At 38.0% G+C, this 17,287-nt stretch overlaps 1 pseudogene across 1 annotated transcript; it reads right to left on the bottom strand.

Moving 5' to 3' along the window:
• Window positions 1-9,672: 9,672 nt before the first annotated feature.
• Window positions 9,673-11,656, bottom strand: LOC128588350 (heat shock cognate 71 kDa protein-like; annotated as a pseudogene). Its single transcript, XR_008380753.1, has one exon. The product of XR_008380753.1 is annotated as a heat shock cognate 71 kDa protein-like (transcript).
• Window positions 11,657-17,287: the final 5,631 nt, after the last annotated feature.

Here is a 17,287-nt window from a genome sequence, read left to right as displayed (position 1 = left end):
TTCATGTTACTTATTCAGATATTTCTGTATACATATAATTTGAGCCAGATCACCAATAAAGGGATTTGTTTAGGGAGGAATTGTGTGTTTTGAAGGCCAAGCTTATTATTTTATTTACTTTTTCAAAAAAAACTATTTGCTTGTCACATCTCTGGAATTATATCCTAATAAAACTTTGAAGATATTGTAAGATCCTATGAAAGAAATTTATTAAGGAAACATAGTTTATTCTGGGAAGGGACAGCCTATACATACTGATAGGGTCCCCTGGGATTACCTCACCACATAATTCTGAATCAATTTCCTTGATATCTTAGGCAACAAAGTAATAAAAGATTAGATAATTATTTTATCTTTCAGAAGGGTAGCCTAAGAAAGAGTCAGTATCTGAAGAAGTTTCTCTCTTCAAAGTTTGGTTTTCCAATTGTATACTTTAAAATAACCAAAAGAGTGGAATTGGAATGTTCCTAACAAGAAAGAAAAAAAAGATAAATGTTTTCTTGATGGATGTAGGGTAATGGATACCCTATTTACCCTGAATGGATTATTACTAATTACATGCCTGAATCAAAACATCACTTATAGTCCATAAATGTATACAACTATTATGTTGGCATAATAAATAAAAATGTTTAAAAGTTTGGTTTTCCATCATATGTACATGGAATAGTATATTGTGCTGAAATGGTTTGGTTATTAAAATGGCAGCTACAATTGCCATCTATCTGGTTATACTTTGGACTTTTTTTTTTTTGATGATCTTTATTTTGTTTTATTATTTTTTTATTATTCCATATTTATTTATTTATTTTTCATTGCTAAATCATAGCCGTGTACATTTGTTCAATCAAAGGGTACAATGTGCTGGTTTCATATACAATCTGAAATATTCTCATCAAACTGTTCAATGTAGCCTTCATTGCATTTTCTTAGTTATTGCATGTAGACATTTGTATTCTGCATTTAGTAGGTTTTGTCTGTACCCATTCTAAGATGCACCGTAGGTGTGGCCCCACGCATTACCCTCCCTCCACCCTGACTTCCCCTCCCTTGGCCCTTTCCTCATATTCTTGTGCTATAGTTGGGTTATAGCCTTCATATTAAAGCTATAAATTAGCTTCATAGTAGGGCTGAGTACATTGGATAATTTTTCTTCCATTCTTGAGATACTTTGCTAAGAAGAATATGTTCCAGCTCTGTCCATGTAAGCATGAAAGAGGTAAAGTCTCCATCTTTCTTTAAGGCTGCATAATATTCCATGGTATACATGTACCACGATTTGCTAGTCCATTTGTGGGTCGATGGGCACTTGGGCTTCTTCTATAATGTAGCAATTATGAATTGAGCTGCAATAAACATTTTGGTACAGATGTCTTTGTTATATTGTGACTTTTGGTCTTCTGGGTATATACCTAGTAAAGGAATTATAGGATAGAATGGCAGGTCTATTTTTAGATCTCTAAGTATTCTCCAAACATCCTTCCAAAAGGAACATATTAGTGAGCATTCCCACCAGCAGTGTAGAAGTGTGCCCTTTTCTCTGCATCCACGCCAACATCTCTGGGCTACTCTTACTGGGGTTAGGTGATATCTCAAAGTAGTTTTGATTTGCATTTCTCTGATGATTAAGGATGATGAGCTTTTTTTCATGTGTCTGTAGATCACGCATCTGTCTTCTTTAGAGAAGTTTCTCTTCAAGTCCTTTGCCCACCCTGAGATGGGATCACTTGTTCTTTTCTTGCTAATACGTTTGAGTTTTTTGTGGATTCTGCTTATTAAACCTTTATCGGAGGTATAACCTGCAAATATTTTCTCCCATTCTGAGGGCTGTCTGCTTGCTTTACTTACTATGTTCTTGGCTGCGCAGAAGCTTTTTAGTTTGATTAGGTCCCAGTAATGTATTTTTGATACTACTTCAATTGCCTGGGGAGTCCTCCTCTTAAAATATTCACTAAGGCTGATTGCTTCAAGAGTTTTCCCTGCACTTTCTTCAAGTATTTTTATAGTTTCATGTCTTAAGTTTAAATCTTTTATCCAGTGAGAGTCTGTCTTAGTTAATGGTGAAAGGTGTGGGTCCAGTTTCAGTCTTTTACAGATCGCCAGCCAGTTCACCCAGCACCATTAGTTAAATAGGGAATCTTTTCCCCACTGAATGTTTTTAATTGGCTTGTCAAAGATCAAATAAAGGTAAGTAGCTGGATTCATCTCTTGATTCTCTATTCTGTTCCAGACATCTACTTCTCTGTTTTTGTGCCATTACCATGCTGTTTTGATCACTATCAATTTATAGTACAGTCTCAGGTCTGGTGGCGTGATTCCTCCTGCTTTGTTTTTATTTCTGAGTAATATAGCTATTCGAGGTTTTTTCTGATTCCATATAAAACGAAGTATTATTTTTGCAGGATCTATAAAATATGACAACGCAGCTTTGATAGGAATTGCATGAAAAGTATATATTGCTTTGGGTAGTATAGACATTTTAATGATGTTGATTCTTCCCAGCCATGAGCATGGTATGTTTTTCCATTTGTTAATGTCTTCAGCTATTTCTTTTCTTAAAGTTTCATAGTTCTCTTTATAGAGATCTTTCACATCCTTTGTTAGATAGTTCCCAAATATTTCATCTTCTTTGGCACTACTGTGAAAGGAATAGAGTCCTTGACTGTTTTTTCGGCTTGGCTATTGTTGGTATATATAAAGGATACAGATTTATGATTCTTGATTTTGTAGCCTGGGACATGGCTGTATTACTTGATCACTTCTAAAAGTTTTGTAGTAGAATCCCTAGTGTTTTCCAGATATATGATCATGTCATCTGCAAAGAGTGAAAGTTTGATCTCTTCTGACCCTATGTGGATACCTTTGATCACCTTTTCTTCCCTGATTGCAATGGCTAAAACTTCCATTACAATGTTAAAGAGCTTGCCTGGTTCCTGATCTAAGTGGAAATGATTTCAATTTAACTCCATTCAATACAATATTGGCTGTGGGTTTGCTGTAGATGGCCTCTATCAGTTTAAGAAATGTCCCTTCTATACCAATTTTCTTAAGTGTTCTGATCATGAAGGGATGCTGGATATTATCAAAAGCTTTTTCTGCATCAATTGAGAGAATCATATGGTCTTTATTTTTTAGTTTGTTTATGTATTGAATTACATTTATAGATTTACGTATATTGAACCAGCTTGAGAGCCTGGGATAAATCCCACTTGGTCATGGTGTATAATTTTTTTGATGCGTTGTTGGATTCTGTTTGTTAGGATCTTATTGAGTATTTTAGCATCAAAATACTCTTATTGAGTATTTTAGCATATTCATTAGTGATATTGGTCTATAATTTTTTTTTTCTTGTTGGGTCTTTCCCTGGTTTAAGGACCAAGGTGATGTTTGCTTCATAGAATGTGTTGGGTAGTATTTCTTCTTTTTCTATATTTTGGAAGAGGTTTAGTAATATAGGTACTAGTTCTTCTTTAAAGGTTTGGTAGAATTCTGATGAAAAGCCATCTGGTCCTGGGCATTTCTTTCTAGGGAGGTTTTGTATAGTTGATGCTATTTCAGAACTTGATATAAGGCTGTTCAAAATTTCCACTTCGTTCTGGCTAAGTCTTGGTAGGTGGCATACTTCCAGATATTGGTCAATTTCTTTCAGATTTTCATTTATCTGAGTGTAGAGTTTCTGGTAGTATTCGTTAAGGATTTTTTGAATTTCTGAGGGGTCTGCTGTTATTTCATCATTACCATTTCTGATTGATAAAATTAGAGGTTTTACTCTTTTTTTCCTGGTTAGGTTGGCGAAAGGTTTATCTTTTTTATTGATCCTTGGATTTATTGATCTGTTGTATAATTCTTTTGTTTTCAATTTCATTTTATTCTGCTCAGATTTTGGTTATTTCTTTTCTTCTGCTGGGTTTGGAGTTGGAATGTTCTTCCTTCTCCAGTTGCTTGAGATGTCCCATTAAGTTATTAACTTCCTCTCTTTCCGTTTTCTTGAGGAAGGCTTGCAGTGCTATAAATTTCCCTCTTAGGACTGCCTTTGCAGAATCCCAGAGGTTCCGATAGTTCATGTCTTGATTGTTGTCTTGTTCCAAAAATTTGGTGATTTCCTTCTTAATCTCATCTATAACCCATCTATCTTTCAGCATAAGATTATTTAGCTTCTATGTTCTTGTATTGGTATGCAGATTCCTGTTGTTATTGAGTTCAACTTTTATTCCATGATGGTCTGAGAAGATGCAAGGAATAATTTCTATATTTTAAAATTTGCCAAGGTTAGATTTGTGGCCCAGGATGTGGTAAATTTGGAGTATGTTTTGTGGGCTGATGAGAAGAATGTGTATTCCATTTTTGGGGGATGAAATGTTCTGTAGATGTCTGTTAAGTCCAGATGTTGAATGGTTAAGTTTAAATCTAAGATTTCTTTGCTTAGCTTCTTTTTGGAGGATCTATCCAGCACTGCTAAAGGGGTGTTAAAATCTCCAACTACTATGGAACTGGAGGAAATTAAGTTGCTCATGTCTGTTAGAGTTTCTCTTATAAATTTAGGTGTGCTCTGGTTGGGTGCATAAATATTAATAATTGAAATCTCATCATATTGAGTATTACCCTTATCAAATATGAAGTGTCCATCCTTATCCTTCCTTATTTTGGTTGGTTTAAAGCCTATTCCATCTGTGAATAGGATTGCAATGCCTGCTTTTTTCTGCTTTCCATTTGCCTGGAATATAGATGACCATCCCTTCACCTTGAGTCTATATTTGTCTTTTAATGTAAGATGAGATTCTTGTATGCAGCAGATATCTGGCTTGAGTTTTTGTATCCAGTCAGCCAACCTGTGCCTCTTTAGAGGACAATTTAAACCATTCACATTAATTGAGATTATTGATAAGCCTTTCAAGAGTCCGGTGGACATTTTTAATCCTTTTGCAACTATGGAAATTGGAATTTGATCAAAATTTTCTGGGTGAGTTTACTTTAGTGGTGGAGGATTATGCTGGTCTTTATGGAGGATAGGTCTGAGAATATCCTGGAGAGCTGGTTTAGTTGTGGCAAATTTCTTCAACATGTGAATGTCATTAAAGTATTTAAATTCTCCATCATAAATGAAACTCAGTTTAGCTGGGTACAGGATCCTGGGTTGAAAGTTATTTTGTTTTAGGAGATTAAAAGTCAATGACCATCGTCTTCTAGCTTTCATCAGAGAGGCCTGCAGTTATTCTAATATTTTTGCCCTTGTAGGTGATGGTTTTCTTTCGTCTGGCTGCTTTCAGAATTTTCTCCTTCATATTAACTTTAGTGACGTTGATTCTGATGTGTCTGGGGGATGTCTTATTTGGGTTGAGTCATGCTGGAGTTCTGAAACTGTCAGCTATCTGAAATTCAGAATCTCTTGGCATATCTGGAAAGTTCTGTTTCATAATCTCATGGAGAAGAGACTCTGTGCCTTGTGAATCCACTTCTTCGCTTTCAGGGATCCCTATAAGATGAATATTGGTTTTCTTTGAATTATCCCAGAGCTCTCTGAGAGAGTGATCTGTTTTTGCCCTCCATTTCTCTTCCTCTCTGAGCCTTTGGGAATGTTTGAAAGCTTTGTCTTCAATGTCAGAAATCCTTTCTTCTGCTTGTTTCATTCTGTTTCTGAGGGATTCTACTATGTTTCTCAGATCTTTGAGGGCTGCAACTTCTTGTCTTAATGTCTCAAAATCTTTGGTCATTTGGTCTTTGAATTCATTGAATTCTTGAGACATCTTTTGTGTTCGTGCTCAGAATTCTAATTCGATCTTATTTGCTCTCCAGATTCTGAATTTGATTTCTGACATCTCAGCTATTTGTTTGTGGATGGGATCTTGTGCTGTGTCTGCCCCATTGTTCCTTGGGGGAGTTGATCTACTCTGATTATTCATATTGCCAGAGTTTTTCCTTTGATTTCATCTCATGATTGTTTTCACCGTTGCCTCTGGCCATCCTCAGAGTTGGGGTGGTGTGTCTCCAAGATTAGACCCCAGGGGGATCACTCTATTGTTGCTGGATCTTTGTAGGGAGTGACCCTGTGTAGCTCTTCTGGGACTGCCCCAGCCAGTGAGTTCTGGTTCTGGGAGCAGCTTCAGAGTGTGACACCCTCGATCCAGCAACAGGGCTGGGGGTGGTGCACACGGTTCTGGGAGTGCCTGGCACCAAGAGACTTTGGCACAGAGGACCCAAGGCTCCAGCAGTCTCTGGCCAGGAGAAGGACTCCACACAGAGACAGGGAGGGCTTGGGAGGGCTCATAGCTACCAGAGTGCCTGGCCAAACAAGCGGGTGATGTTCGGGCAGGTAGGGTACAGGAGGGAGGATGCTGGGTTGTGCCGCTCCCAGAGTTTCTGTTCAGGGCATGGGGAGGCCCGGTGGGAGGGGTAGCAGTCACAGTGCAGCAGCTCTTATCAGGGTCCAGGTGGGCATTGCTCTTACGGAGGGTGCCAATCGTGGGGGCGCAGCTATTCTGGATGTCCTGGAGGGTCCTGGCACAGCTCTTGCCAGGGTCCAGGAGGGTGCTGATTGCGGGTCATGGGGCAGCTCTTCTGGAGGTCCGGGAGGGTCCTGGCACAGCTGTTCTAGAGGTCTGGCTATACTTTGGACTTATTTATGTTTTGGACTATGTTACTCAACATATCATAAAAGAAAAAAAAACTTTGTTTGTTTTAGGTAATCTAAAGTATTGTACACAAAAAATTTTACAAACTACTATACAGTTCAGCAAACATGTATATAATATGACATTAATATCTCTACTTTTGGATTTCTAAATTGTTTCTTAGAAAAGATTGGTTTCTTTAAAAATATCACCATAAATTCAGGCTTATTTTATCACACAGCAAAATAAAGAAATGTGTAGTTTGCTGTACTATATGAATACTGGCACTCAATTAAAATATCAAATATTTTAACCAAAACTATTTAGACAGTAGATTTAAATAACTGCTTGACTTTTAACTACACTGACTGACATAATTTTATAAGTATTTCATAAATCAAACATATTAATATCACGTCTAATATATTAGTAAAATATATATGAGATCAAATATCCATCCAACATGGGTACTTTTCATCAATAATTTGGAATTTCCAAATACATGGAATTCTGGTTTTAATCAGACTAGGTCTGGGGATAGTTGACTAATTCTGTTACCTTTTTTGTTATGATGTGTTAAAAATCTTCCAGCCTATCCTAATATTGATAGATGATGGGTAAACAAATCATTTTTTTCCAAATCTCAAAAGCCTTTGAAATTGTCAAAGTTTGTTTTTAATAAAAAGATTTTCCATCTTTTGATATTACTTACAGAAATTTAAGTCTAGTCTGATCTGCTCAACCTATTAATCATTGTCAGGTGCCAGATTCCAATTTGTTCTCAATGTGCTTATGTGACTTTTCTTTCCATCTTCATTGAGTTGTATTTCTATTACTTATTTGAATGCAATTTAATACGGCTCGTGCATTTAAAATAAAACCACGAGGTAAAATGAGCACTGGCTTGGTCTAGAGAAGCTGTTCCTAAATTAGTGTTATATATACAGATTATGTGGCTCAACAGCAACCACTTAGACATAAGAAACAATGACTTGAACTGACATCGACTGCTGTGACTCAGCCTCTAACAAGGTTGTGAATAAATCCAGATTTCAGCACTTCTATCCAGTTGCCTTCAGTACCTCTAGAAGGTGGTATATCAAGAATCCCCAGGCTACTGTTTAAGAAAACAGATTCTTCTGTTACCTAAGAAATCAACTGGAAGACATTTTTATAACCTTAAACCACATAAGGAAAAACTGAAAAGTAGTACTAATAAAAGTAAAAAACTACATCATTTGAGAAAGAATGACCCAGAATATCATTTTCAGTATTTGAATTTTTGGTAAAATATCATCAGCTTGTTGTCAGCTTAAAGATGGGGAAAAGATCTAAAACAGACAACACAAACAAACAAAAAGCCCGCACCAGAAAAAACTAATTCCTACCAATATACGCATACATACTGATCTTTGTTTTGGGAAATCTAATGCAGAATACTTTGGTGAACTTGAGGCAGCTATTTTGACCAAATGGGCATGCTGATAAAACTATCTAGACTTAATTTGAAACATGGCCACATCATGACAATGCTGCTTTGTACTATCAGTGACCGATGCAAAGAGCATCCCTGATCCTCAACCCAACATAGATAGCAACGCATTCTTCTAGTTCCCCCAAACTGAAGTTCAAAGATGCAGTGAGAGAGAGTTCACATGGAAGTAAGGGACGTGAAAAATGAGGTAGGATGGTCAGTTCCAAGGCTCAGAGATTTCCCCAGGAGCCCCTGACAGGATGATGTCAACTATGAACATTACTGGGTGAAAAAATAAACCTAAAGAGATGGAACACCACGGCTTGAATGTGGGGAAAGGAGTCTCTGAAGTCAAAAAGAGTTGTGCTGAATGGAGTAAGTCAGAATGACATGTACCTAGGAATTACTAAAAAGGGATGTTTACAAGAACATTAGCATATGTTCCAAATCTTTTTTAATGGCAACATCCTTTTATATGATGTCCATTTCCCCAAGTGATATATGCCTTAGAAAACCTAAGACAGTGCCTAATACATAGTAGAAAATTAGCTCTTAAATTTAAAAAACTTACAGTGGTATCATGTATTTCAGTGAACTCTGTTTCGTGTATAAACCTCACCTAAAGGCACTATTCTGTACCATTTTCCCTCAGTCTTTTTTGGGATTCTCTATTGCCTGACCTCAAACCTTATCTGAATTCATGCCATTTCTAAAGCCCCAGATGTAATAATGAAAAAAGGGAAGAAATAAAACCAAACTACCCCAAACAGTCCGCATCTAATATATACAACAAAAGAACACAAAAATCCATAGGCCAAAAAAATAAAAAAATAAAAAAACACAATAGGCTGAAATTCAACTTAAATCTAGCAGAAATAGGCAAAACCATTTGCTAAAATTAATGAAGGTATAATAAAGAAGCCCAAAATCTGCTCTTCCAGGGAAAAGAATTAAATTCTTATTTTGGAATTTTTAAGAAAGGCTAAATACATTAAGTGTGGCAAAATATAACAAATCATAATAAATTCTTTGAAATATGAATGATTTTATTCTTAGTCTCACAAAGACTTTCAGTGGAAACATTCATAGCTACCAAGTATAAACCACAGCAATCCTCTCAGGAGGGAAGTAAATTTTTTATTAATAACGAAGGTTGAAGCTCTAAGGATATAAAATAATTTTTCCTGGTTGCACAGCTAATGACCCAAATCAAACTCAAATGTGTTTGTCTTACTCTAAAATTATGTTTTTTCCAGTGGTGGAAAATGTTCAAGTGATAGTTAAATCTTGGTCTCAAGTTAGTGACCAGGAACACATCAGGACAAGTGTCATTCTTTGTTTTGTATTCTTTTTTCCCCCAATTTTAAATACAGCTTTATTTAAGACATTGCATTTTCCACCTACAATACAGTACTTTTAAAGTGCAATGTTATTTCCTTCCCCATGTACATGTTCCATATTCAAGTATTGAGAATGCCCAGTAATTCACTATAGCAGCCCAACTTTAAATCAGCCACATAAAATGCTACAAATTTGGATCCTTCAATATTTAACTGTGCGGAACAATGCTACATCTACACTTGAGCTGGCTTAATCAACTTCTTCAATGGTGGGGCCAGAGGAAGCACCACCAGAAGGAGGAGCACTACCACCAGGGAAGCCCCCAGGCATTCCTCCAGGCATCCCCCCACCCCCCGGCATTCCTCCAGGCATGCCCCCTGGCATTCCTCCTGCACTCTGGTACAACTTGGTAATGATGGGGTTGCAGACTTTTTCCAGCTCCTTCTGCTGATGTTCATATTCTTCCTTCTCTGCAGTCTGGTTCTTATCAAGCCAGTTGATAATTTCATTACACTTGTCAAGAATCTTCTGTTTGTCCTCATCATTGATCTTGCCTTGAAGTTTCTCATCTTCAACAGTTGCTTTCATGTTGAATGCATAGGACTCAAGTGAATTCTTTGAAGAAACCTTGTCCCTCTGCTTCTCATCTTCAGCCTTGTACTTCTCAGCTTCCTGGACCATATGTTCAATGTCTTCCTTGCTCAAACGTCCCTTGTCATTAGTGATGGTAATCTTATTTTCTTTTCCTGTACTCTTATCCACAGCAGAGACATTGAGAATGCCATTAGCATCAATATCAAAAGTGACTTCAATCTGAAGAACACCACAGGGAGCAGGAGGTATGCCTGTAAGTTCAAATGTGCCAAGCAAGTTGTTATTCTTGGTCATGGCACACTCACCTTCGTATACCTGGATGAGCACACCTGGCTGGTTGTCAGAATAGGTAGTGAAGGTCTGTGTCTGCTTGGTAGGAATAGTAGTATTGCGCTTAATGAGCACAGTCATAACTCCACCAGCAGTCTCAATACCCAGAGAAAGAGGCAGACATCCAATAGTAGCAAATCTTGAACATTCTTGGATTTGTCACCAGTTAGGATGGCTGCTTGGACAGCTACACCATAAGCAACAGCCTCATCGGGGTTGATGCTTATTCAGTTCTTTTCTGTTGAATAAGTCTTGGAGAAGCTTTTGAATCTTGGAGATATGGGTAGAACCACCAACCAAGACAATGTCATGAATCTGTGACTTGTCAAGTTTGGCATCTCGAAGGGCTTTCTCTACAGGTTCCAGGGTGCCATGGAACAGATCAGCATTCAATTCTTCAAATTGGGCACGGGTAATGAAGGTACAGAAGTCAATTCCTTCACAAAGGGAATCAGTCTCAATACTGGCCTGGGTGCTGGAAGATAGGGTATGCTTAGCACGTTCGCAAGCAATACGGAGGCGATGGACAGCTCTTTTATTCTCACTGAAGTCCTTCTCATGTTTGCGCTTAAACTCAGCAATAAAATGGCTGACCATTTGATTGTCAAAGTCTTCGCCACCCAAATGAGTATCTCCAGCTGTAGATTTGACCTCAAAGATTCCATCCTCAATACTGAGGATTGACACATCAAAAGTGCCACCTCCAAGGTCAAAAATTAGCACATTTCTTTCAGCTCTAGCTTTTTTGTCTAAGCCATAAGCAATAGCAGCAGCAGTTGGCTCGTTTATAATCCTAAGAACATTGAGACCAGCAACAGTTCCAGCATCTTTGGTAGCCTGACACTGAGAATCATTGAAGTAAGCTGGTACTGTGACCACAGCATTGGTAACAGTCTTTCCAAGATAGGCTTCTGCAATTTGCTTCATCTTTGTCGGAACCATGGATGGATGACACCTCCTCTGGATAGAAACTTTTTGTCTCTCCTTTGTATTCTACTTGGACCTTGGGCCTGTCTGCATCATTTACCACCATTAAAGGCCAATGTTTCATATCAGACTGGACAACAGCATCATCAAACCTGCGTCCAATCAGACGCTTGGCATCAAAAACTGTGTTCGTGGGGTTCATTGCAACTTGATTTTTCACAGCATCACCAATCAATCGTTCAGTGTCAGTAAAAGCAACATAGCTTGAAGTGGTTCGGTTTCCCTGATTGTTAGCAATTATCTCTACTTTTCCATGCTGGAAGATACCCACACAAGAGTAGGTGGTGCCAAGATCAGTAGCAACCGCAGGTCCCTTAGACATGGTTGCTTACTCGTTGAGCCGGCACGAATTACGTAGAACACACAGAAGACCCAGGAGCTGCCACCGCATTCAATGAGCTTTGTTTTGTATTCTTTATCACTAACATTTTCTTCTCTGATGGGTCAATATTCACATTTTGAACGTAACCAACTTGCACTTGTGTCTGCTACAAAATACTGTTAAATTGGGAATTAAAATAGTCACACAATTGTTTGTCATGAAAACATGAACATTTCTCAAATTTCAACAATTAAATTAAAAAATTTTGACCATGTGGTCAAATAAATCAGTCAAATTGATAATTTTATTCATTTCCAAAATGATTTATTTTCAATTCCTTGCTACATTACTTTTGACTAAATCTGAAGGTCTCAGAGACTTAAGTTCACTGACAACCAATGGTCTCTGGTAAAACTGACACATAAGTAAAAACTCATCTTATTTTTTTCAATAGCATTTCAATAGTTTTATGCCTAAGCACCAAGCATGAAGGGCTCTGGATGATCTGGGGTGCTTATTTAAACCAACATGGTAGAAATGATCACTAGGGTCTATCAAGTGATGGGTAGGGCAACATAATATTTCATAAAACTATTCAGGCTGTGTTTACCAAAATCAACTCCTTCTTCTGGATGGAAAAGTTACTTCTTCTATTTTATGAGGTCCATTCTGCATTGCTATGATAGTAGTGTCCCAGAGAAGAGCACCCTTCTTCACTTGGAGATTACATGCCTGGATCTGAATAGACAAACACAGGAGGGGACCAGCCCAGCACACTCACTTGAATTGTCTCTTAGCTTTTTAGGCAGTTCAAGTGCCTTTGAAAAGAGTGGGAATAAAGTGACTACTGATTAAGCAGAGGGTTTGACATGGGAATAGGTTTGCCAATTGTTTGAAAGTCACACTGCATAGACTACAACTTTTAAAATGTAAATGCATGACACAAATGCTGCACAACAAAATAGGATGGAAATGACTGAGGTGACCACAAAGGACAGCCAAAGCTCTGTTCTAGCAGTAAAGAAAAATACATATCTGGTATCAGAGAAAGTAACTTGAAATATTTGGTAGATATTACCCAAAATTAGTTACTTTTTTATTTTTTTCTATTACAAAATATTGAGGAGGGGCAAATGTTTTAGGTTACATGGATCTCTTTGGTAATGCTTTAATCCCCACTAAGCTAGGCCCATCACCCACATAGTGTTCACTGTACCCATTAGGTAGAGTTTTGCCTCTTCCCCCACCCACGTCCCACTGGTTAAAAATGCTTAAGAAACAATTTTTACTGTTTAACCATTTTCAATTTCCAGGCAAATTTCCTAACATGTGCTTTGTCCATTTAGTTTCCCTGAATAATTTTCAATAGGATAGAGTGAGATTCCGCATTCCCAAAATCAACTTTTCTGGGAATAGATCTATTCAATTCCAAGATCTAACAGTTGAGAAATTTGATCAGAACTTGGGGAGCTGGCACGAAGAAGCAGCATTCAGGTTGTGTGGGAGGGAGATAGATTACTGGGGCTAACCAAATGCTGTTGCACTGATCAAGACTGATTTGGTTACTATTTTCTCTCTAATTACATTAGTGAAAAAGTTAATATGGCCTTGACCCTAGGTAAAAAAATTGTAAATATCCATTTCTCTAATCAGCCAAAATATAAACCAAAAGAAGGTATGGAAATAAAGCATAATAATAATTTATAGTATATAATTAAAATACTTCATAGATGAAAAAAGAGAATGGAAAAGAAAGATATTAAACAAATTTTTAAATAAGGAAATGGTTTGTCATAATAGCGAAGGTATGGCGTGAACCTAAGTGCTCATCAACAGATGAATAGATAAAGTGTGGTATATTTATGCAATCAGTAACTATTCGCCTGTACAAAGAAGGAAATATTTTTGCAACGGCACGGAGGAACTGGAGGACATTATGCTGAGTGAAACAAGCCAGGCACAGAAAGACAAATACGGGACATCTTCTCACTTGTGTGTGGTTTATAAAAAACTCACATAAGCCAAGAGCAGAACAGTGATTCCCAGGGGCTTGGAGAATGGGTCATGTTGGTCCAAAGCTACAAAGTTTCAGTGAGACATAGGGAATCAGTTTAGATCTATTATATAACATGGTGCTAAATAATTTTTTTAATTAAAAGAGAAAAAGAAGTAGAGTGAAATAACAAATGTATAGCAATCTAAAAGAAAGAAGGCAATGTTAAACTCTACTCTGGAACCTAATTTTCTACTTGCCCTAGATATTCAGTTTTCATTGTTACATGATTGGGTCTATCTTACGAATACAAATCTTAGGAAAAAATTAAAGAAAATAAAATCAATGTCCATGTTCCAGATATATGCAGCCCCTAGACCATTTTGCCCCTCGACCCATACATGTTAATTGTGTTTTAGAAGCAGAAATAGAATGTATTCCTTTAAAATTTACAAACATTGCCAAGCACATGTTTTTAGATCACAGGCCTCCTTGAAAACAGTACCAAACCTCTGCATGAGACATTTCTGTTTCCCAAAGCTCCATCATGGCAGGAAAAGTAGTTCTTTTTTATTCTCCCCACACCATGCCCAGCAATTCCTTTCTCGCTCATATTTCTTCCATGAAGTCCAAACCCCTTACTGCCAACATGCTCTGCTCCAGCTACTCACCCAAGATGGCAAGAGGTTTCTCACCATTGGGATTCCATGGCCAACTGGGCACTGTGGCTCACTGCCGTCGGCCGGCATCACCAGAGAGTATTGTACCACATATCACTAGCCTGGGTAAAAGATGAAAAATCACACTTCAAAGTATAGTCTCTACTGTGTATTGCTTGCTTACCATCATAAAGGTCAAAACTCATAAGTCAGATCATAGTACATGGGGAAATTTCTATGCATATGGTATGATTCCACTTCTATAAAGTTCACAAAGAGAAAACTTAGGGACTGAATACTTGACATGGACATGAGGAAGCTTCTGGAGGGCTAACATTCTATTTGTTTATATTATGATCGGTTGCACACCTGTATACATTTGTAAACATTAATTATAAAGTATGCTTAGGATTTATATATGTTTTTTATATGCATACTGCTTTTAAAAACATGTGGGAAAATTGCGGCCTTCTGATTTTAAGGTGGTTCTTTTTTAAGCACCAAAGGCAGCAGAAAAAAGTTTCATCTTTTTCTGCTGCACCCCTTTTAATGAAAAGATGTTATATAAAATTTGGATTCCATCAAAAGGTCACACTTATGGACCAGGAAGGTCGCAAGTTTCTTTGAGGTTTCTTTGAGGTTCCCTGCACCTGAATGGCTCATGGACAGCTGTCTTCTCACTGTGCCCCTGCATGGTGGAAGGGGTGAAGGTCTCTCTGGAGACTCTTTCATAAGAACACTAATCCCTCTTACAAGGGTTCTGCCCTCATGACCTAATCACCTTCCCATGGCTCTACCTTCTAATACCATCACCTTGGAGCTTAGGGTTTCTATACATGAATTTCAGGAACACACAAACATTCAGAATATAGCACCTTATGAATTCCCTTGTTATTAATAACCAAAGGATTTTTTTCCTTGTGTAGAAAGACTTGCTATCCATTTTAAAATACAATTTCATTGGAAATATCTGGAGTATGTTCCAAGAAATCAGTATAAAATATAGCTTATTAGAATAAAATTTGATCCTAAATTGGGAACCACTGGCTTCAATATTTATTTATTTATTTTTTTATTTTTATTTTTTTTTTGGCTTCAATATTTAAAGAATTAAATATAGAATTACTGTTCAGGGAAACATGATAGTAATAACAGCAAATACTATGAAGAAACAAAATATGCATTTTGACCACAGAAATTTGAAGGAACTTGCTATGACATTTTCACACATTTCTTACTCTTTGAGAGTTATCCAAGTAACAAATGTATGGAATCGTCTCATGATGGAAAACTGCAGGGGATTCAATTCAAAATGCCTGGTAAAGCAGTAAGCTAATGATCGCATGCCAGATCAGCATTGTAAGAAACTTGGGAAATTAGTGCAATAATTAAGAATGCCAAGAGTGTTTTAAATTAAAGATCACGGTTACTGATGTGTTGAAAAGTTCATTTGAGGATTTTAGAAGGTTTTGAGCCAAGCTTATTTTTTGAAAGTGTGTCTAAAGACTTTCATTCCTTCAGAACTCTGCGGAAACTTTAAATGCACAGCCATCACTCAATTGAAAAATAAATCTGTCAGCATAAAACAACTTTTATTTCCTTTGTTCATCCAATCACTCATTCAGCCATCCATCGACCCCTTTCTAAGTGCCAGGTACTGTGTTAAGAGCTAAATGCAAAGGACAAATAAAACACGGTCCCTTCCTTAAAGAGCCTTCCCGTCTAAGAGGATGAATAGTATGACATATGTAAAGCGTTACAGCTGAAAATCAAAAAACTGCCGAACATCACGACCTGAGTTAGAATGTTTTGAGAGTCATATTACCACACTAGCTAACATTTACAAATCCTTATTGTGTGTCAAATATGGAAACAGAGACTCCAATAAGTTGAGCCAAGTACCCAAGGTCACCTAAGCTTGTAATTCCACCCCAGGCTGTGTGTGTCCAAAATACTCATTCTAGACTGCCAGAATTAACCCTGAGATCCATGGAAACATGGAGTAGGGTGGCTAAAAAAAAGCATCAAAGCAACTGCTGCAGGTAATAACACAGGAGTATATCCTAGTGTGAGAATATAGTTTCCTATGGTTTCTATAAATAGCATTGTAGTTTTCACTATAAAGATCTGTCCTGTCTGGCATATGGGAATTTATCCTTCTTCATATTCTCACTCCCTTCCTAGAGGTCTATTCCACCTGTGTGCATACTATCTAGATTTAGACATCAACTCTAAGCTCTAAATGACTAACTTATTTCAATGTGTTACCATTAGAAAGAAAAACATTTCCATTGTGCCCTAGATTGTGCAAAGAAACAGCCTCCGTTTTCAGCTCTCAGCGCCGTGGGTTTGCACAATGGTCCCCGGCAGCCTGAGGTCACGGACTCGGGTTAGGGAGATTGCTCCCCCTTGGCCTTTGGCCCGCCCACCCCCATGCTGGACTGGGCGCTCCCATTTACAAGGTTGATTACCCGACCACAGAACTTCGTTACCGCAGACGCAGACCTTCACAGGGGGCAGGGGTCGCACTAGCTTCTTTGTTCCGCCTATTTTCTAAACATTCGTCTCTTTCAATGTCCACATTTTCCCCCTTGGCTTGCCCTCCCTGTGCCTGCTGCAAATCCACCCCTTTCTGCCTTCATGCACTTCCTCTATTAGGTTGCTTTACTTGCAAAACAAAACTTAGCGAGTAGGCGCTTAGTAAAAATCCTACCTGTTGTTTCGGATGGATGCGAGGTTGCGTGAACCAGATGGGAAATTAGCAACTGCCTCTAGCTAGAAAGGACACAGACGTCTCTGCCAGGGTCCGAACAGACACCAGAGACCTGGCTGAGACCTCTGCATGTTGGAAAGACTACTCCTGAGGGGCACCAGGAAGACTTCTAACCACCCCAGGGGAGATCCACCTGCGTGGGGACTTGTGTCACCCCCACCGGGACACTACGGAGAGGACACGCGGCAACGTCTACCTCTCCGGGT

Source organism: Nycticebus coucang, chromosome 1 (genome assembly GCF_027406575.1).
Source record: "Nycticebus coucang isolate mNycCou1 chromosome 1, mNycCou1.pri, whole genome shotgun sequence".
NCBI classification, from domain to species: Eukaryota; Metazoa; Chordata; class Mammalia; order Primates; family Lorisidae; genus Nycticebus; species Nycticebus coucang.
Note: the sequence above shows the minus strand (reverse complement) of the source record. Positions and strands in the feature narration are given on the sequence as shown.